We start from the raw sequence: 5,806 nt of genomic DNA on the forward strand, positions 1-5,806 counted from the left end.
TATTTTTGTGAAAGGTGGATACGTATCAGTTAATAGTTATGTTGCTCTATTTCTTTGCAAATATTATCAAAGAGTAGATTAAAATTTGTAGATTTTCCAAGTGATGTAAATTTTGCTTGTTTCAGGTATCTGTTAACTTATTTTCAGTTTGCACCAGCTCCCTTCAGACGCCTTTTGTCAGAGGAGAAAGCATTGTACTTCACAGAAAAGGTTTCCTCTTTTGAAGCCTTTTATTTAGTATTCAATTTACAAAGTCAATTCTTATAACATCAAATCAGGATTCGATCCTTATCGTGACTGCTGACACTAATAATATTGGCTACATGAAGAGCATCGTTACAACAATTATTGTATGAATAATCCCACATCTTGAAGTATTAAATAATCCCATATCTTGAGAGTGTGTAATAGCAGTCATATGAATAATCCCACATCTTGAAGCATTGTATTAGTCTTGTATTCTCCAACTATATATATACTTGTAACTGTGACATGTAATTGACATCAAATACATGATACTGTTACAGCAGTTGTTCTTTCCTGCTTATCAGTTTCTACACTCTTTACGGACTAAGCACAATTGCCATGCGATAATAAAACCGCAACCAAGTACAGTAGATTGTACCTCTAGGTAAGCTTATGTATTTGATAATTATATCATTTTATGAATCCTCATTTTTATTTTAGGTACCGTCTGTAGCGTCAAAGTATATATTGGGTAAGCTCTAAGAACATAGTAATGATAACAAATTTATTATGATTTTATAATGCTAAATATAGCTTTAAAATATGGACCAGATTAGCACATCAGATACTATAATGCTTAATTAATGTTTACACACCTTGATCATCGTAGACAAATCCGCGATCAAGTTCTGGATCCTCCATACATGAGGGAACAATTAAATTTTAATGTACCGGTGCTTCTGGATAGCAAACGACCTCTTTCCGGAGAGCTAGGACAGCAAAGATCATTGCTGAAATTTTCAGGACAACAATTTTGATATATCCAGGAAATCTGGACAGCAGTTGGCTAAGTGGAATTCCCTCGGGATTGATATCGATGGGAGGAAATTTAGGAGAACTAACTTCAAGTAGCTAGGAGGATGTTAATGGGGGGCCAAAGAAGAAAGAGAGGGAGAAGATCTCGGATTTTGGTACGCAGTTAAATGACGGGCCAAAGACACCACTTGCTCACAGTCTTCTTTCACACTCAAACCCAGTCTTCACTTAGTATGGGCTGAACTTTCCCATTTTTTCTTTGGTACGATCTGAAACACGATGAACACAATCAAAAAAATCCTTTGATCCTGGTTTTTGACATATATAGGTTTCTGTACAGGGTAGTGCAAAAGTGGCTCGATATTTGATAAATTTAAAATTATCTTATATCATCATTTTTAGGAAAATTTATCGTCTTATTTACAAACAGCCAAAAGCAAAAAGAAAAAAAAAAGAAGAAAAAAGAGAAGTTATGAACATCAAAGATAAAAATAATTAATCATCAATTCGAATTCCCTCTATTCGTAAATTCATTTTCCTTCAGCTTGCAAATTCTCGTAATGCCTCTGCTACTTTCTCTGATAGATCTTCTTCTTGCTCTTTGTTCTTGAATAGACTGCTATACGATCTAGTGATAGTTAGAAGGTGGTTCCTTGAGTAAGGGTTAATTTTTTTTGTTGATTCTGTCCTATTGTAGAATATTTGCTAATAATTTTTATTCATTTGCTTCTAAAGGTGGTCGCCTATAGTCTTTTTACAGTTATCCATTCTCAGCTGTTTTCTCTGCAATTCTTTGTTGACTGGGTTAGTGATATTTCAGAACTTACATCTCATCTACAGGGTTAGTTGCATTTGATGAATCAAAAGACTGTTCAATTGTTTCTACCTACAAATTCCTCCTTTTTATTGTCAATCTGTAGTATTTAGAAAGAGTTTTCCGTGGAGCAAAAGAAAATTTTACATTGTACCTTAAATTTATTGATCTTTTATCTTACAACTTACACTGGTTGCTCTGAACTCTTGGAGTAAGTTAAACTAAAATACTTGATAGTAGTTACTCAATTGTTGTAAGGTATAATAATAGACAACAATAGTAGTTTTGTTAGCACCTACATTATAAGAATATGGTTAATCTACTTGAAATCTCTATTATGAATGTAAACCTATTTTTAAATAGTTATTTGTTGTGACTAAAAGTTTATATGCCCTTCATCAACTGGCATCCTCTTATACCAATGGCACCTCCTTACCAATCTTCATGATCTCTGTATTTATGTTTTTGTTTTTGAAATAATTTAACTTTGTGCATTGTTTGATGTGGTTGTCATTTCTGCCAATCATCAAGATTTACCCATATTCTGTTCTTGTACCTCTACATTGATATTGCTGATGGCTTCTTTAACTTTATGCACATCACGAACATGATGTACTTTTTGGTTGCAATTCACTGATATCAACATCAGTATGCATGAACTTTACTCTTTTTGGGCACAGTTTACATCAATGAAGAGGTATCGCTTGCAAAATTTCCGTTATGAGTCATTGCTCTGATAAAGTACATTAAACCCTCACTTTTATAATTGAAACACCACATTGAATAAATTGACCTCAATCCGTGAAGGCCAAATAAAAAACTCACCAAAACGGTCCATCCAATAAAACCAGGAGCAACACCTAGACTAATCAATGAAAGAGATCAACTCCAACCAAGAAAACTCCAATAGTAGAAAGAAAGCTATCATTTCTTTTTGGATTTCCGATGTCCATGCATGCTTACCACTATTTTTAAAGAAACTAATGTTAACAATTTGAATTTAAAATCATCCCGAGACTCCAACTCTTTCTCATTTATTTTCTTCCCACCAGTTGAAGAAATGCCATCATCAAAGCAATCACCATGCAACACCTCCTTATCTTTTGATTTACAAGCAAATTGAGCTAACAAATCATCACTTGAAATAACAAAAATAGGCACATCAACTAGAGGGTCATCAACATCCTCAACCACATAATCACCACCATCAGGCAACAAAGGACTTAATCGAGCATGCTTAACCAAAGTATTAGCCATCTCACCACTCTCAATAGAAGAAATCCCACCCATAGGTTAAACTCGATAGTGGTCAACAGGATCATCAGAAATCATAGGTTCATTATCACTGACATCCACATTAGAACCAGGATAAACAACAAGACTAGCTACCAAATTTACTAAGCAATGATTTGGCTCATGTTCCTCAACAACATCCTCATTAATTCTAGAAGGAGCTTTCATAGGTATACCATCTAAAACTGAAGCAACACCAAGACCCCCTTTAAATATCTCAATAGGAAGATCAGTCTCAACATTCACAACATTCTCCACCAAATAATTAACATTCAAAGCAAGAGTTAAGGAAGGGTTATCAACATTAGAAATAATATCCTTAGCAACATTGACATTCCCATCATAATTAGTAATGGTAGTAGCATTATTAGAAGCAACCTCCGAGCTAGAGGCCAAGAGATGACAATCACTACTCAAATGACCAATGCATTTACAATGTACACAAAATTAGAGGAAATACTTCCATCTCAACAGGCTGAATATAACTAAACTCTTCTGGACCAATCCACACTCTATCAAGATAGTTTTTAGTGATGTCAATTTCTACCAGCACGAGCGCTACATACGGATGTGAACCAGTGGAAGTAGCATTTTTTACTTTTAACGGGTTGTCAAATAGGGATCCCAAACTGTGGAGAATACATGGGGAAAAGAGGTGAGGCCTCAAGTTTGGGAAAGAGATCCAAATCGGGATAACGTATGACTCCACACCAATGTCGACAAAAGGGGACTTTTTTGTAAGTTTCATGCGATAATTACTAACAAAATAAGATATGTGATAGAAAACCCTACTATAATCAAGATCATTCACCAATTTAATCAATACATGGGACAAATCCAATAGTGTAACCGAAAACTCACCATTCAACTTAAGGTTGAAAAAAAAACCCTCTTAATGGAGCCAGGACTAGGCCGTTGTGAGGGAAAACAAATCCAACTAGAGCAAATTTTAGAGGAGCAGTCAAAGAGTGGAACTTCTGAAATCCAAAGAGAGGGCAAACCACAAAAAATCAACGATTTCAAGTCAGGAAAGCAAATCCACAATCTCTTGAAACCAATAACCCAATACTCCCATGAAAGCTTTGACATCAAGATCTGATGCATTTCCTCCTTCCTCGATTGCATGAGCTCAATCCAATACCTTGTACAAATCGTGTCCACGATAAGTGCCATACATGTTTGCATCACTTCGTAATAACCAAACATTGCAAATGCATGGGTCTTGTTGAGTCTCTTATGAATTATAAGCATAGTTCTTACTTAAATGTTGATCACTTTAAATCTGTTGGTGTTTGATTTTCACGGATAATTAATAGTTGGCTATTAGGTTTGTCAATAGACTTATTTTGACATATGGTTAGAAGTACTTTTTTTATTCAATCTTGATAGTGTTGGGGTTGCTTACTAAAAGGCTTTTCCATTAGAGAAATATTGAATGTTTTCATCATGTACTTTATTAATATAGTTTAGTTCTGGTAGATTGTTAATCACTTCCATTCTGGCAAGAAACTCTAGATTCCAATTTGGATGAACATTGTCCCTACATGATTGAATGGCCTGGGCTTGGTTTCTAAACTTCGCTTTGCGCATCATTGAGAGAATTGATTTGGCAGATTAGTTCACTTTGATGATCACTTGCTTCAAGTGTTGCCAGATGGTTGTACCATTAAGCAATGAACCAAATTAATCTTCTGATCTATTGACAAACATTTGATTCTACTGAGTCATAAAGGGTAATTTTAAAGTATGCGATTGATGATGAGCCTTCGACGGATATAGATACTTCCATCCTTTATGGTTTAGAACTTTGAAATTAATTTACTAGATCTAATACATTGTGGAAAGCTCAATAAAAGTGATAAAATTGACGTTAAAAAATTGTACACACATGCATAATGTAAAAATTATATTAAGTTGTCCTGAAAAAAACACGTGCACAAGCCTCAAAGTTTGAATTTAGTTTATAGAGCTATACATAGTTTTGTACAACACAGCAGTTGGAATAACTTACTACAAAACATATTTTCTTGTGTATAACTTTGAAATCAAATCTGAAGGGTTCTTCACTCATGTTTATAAAAATCAACGTTTTGAAAATAGGATCGGACTGTTAGGTTCAACTGGTTCGATAGTGAACTGACTAAGTTATCGGTTCTAACAAATTCAAAAAAAATTGTGTTTGCATCAAATTGGCTCGAATCGGTTTGAACTGCTGGTTTTATTGGAAAATCGTCAAACCGGTCCCGATGTGGGCTCCGAAAATTCGGCCCCGGCCTTCACTCGCTTTTCTTATTCGGCGAGGGAGTTTTAACGAACTAAGTTCCGAGGTAAATTTTGGAAGGCAGATGGGTTTGTAGATAAGACACTACCCAGAGATTTCTCCCTCATTTTGCAAGGACTTTATGATCTGAGTTCTGGTTTCCTATAGGCGCAAGCCCCTATAGTTAATTACCCCTCCCGATCACGAGAGAGAACTTTCGATTAAGGCTAGTCATCAATCAGATACGTATAAAATACGTGTTATCTGGCATATAGTAGCAGCAATGGTTTAGAATATTGGTAAAAATTGGATTTGGAAATTTGAGAATTTGGTTTGGAAATAGTTGAAGAATTTGGGATTTTGGAAAGCTTGGATGTTTGGAAATATTTAACATTTAAAATAGAAATTTCAACATCTTTCACTTAAAGTGGATGGTG

General features: G+C 34.9%; 1 long non-coding RNA gene across 1 annotated transcript in view; it reads left to right on the forward strand.

Annotated features, from left to right (window-relative positions):
* Nucleotides 1-524: 524 nt before the first annotated feature.
* LOC114579689 overlaps nucleotides 525-5,806 on the forward strand; it is a 15,610-nt gene continuing 10,328 nt past the window's right edge. Inside the window, exon 1 of the long non-coding RNA XR_003700772.1 lies at nucleotides 525-631. This is a non-coding gene — a long non-coding RNA (uncharacterized LOC114579689). The remainder of the gene's footprint in view (nucleotides 632-5,806) is intronic.

Source organism: Dendrobium catenatum, unplaced genomic scaffold (assembly GCF_001605985.2).
Source record: "Dendrobium catenatum unplaced genomic scaffold, ASM160598v2 fragScaff_scaffold_55, whole genome shotgun sequence".
In the NCBI taxonomy this organism is placed as follows: domain Eukaryota; kingdom Viridiplantae; phylum Streptophyta; class Magnoliopsida; order Asparagales; family Orchidaceae; genus Dendrobium; species Dendrobium catenatum.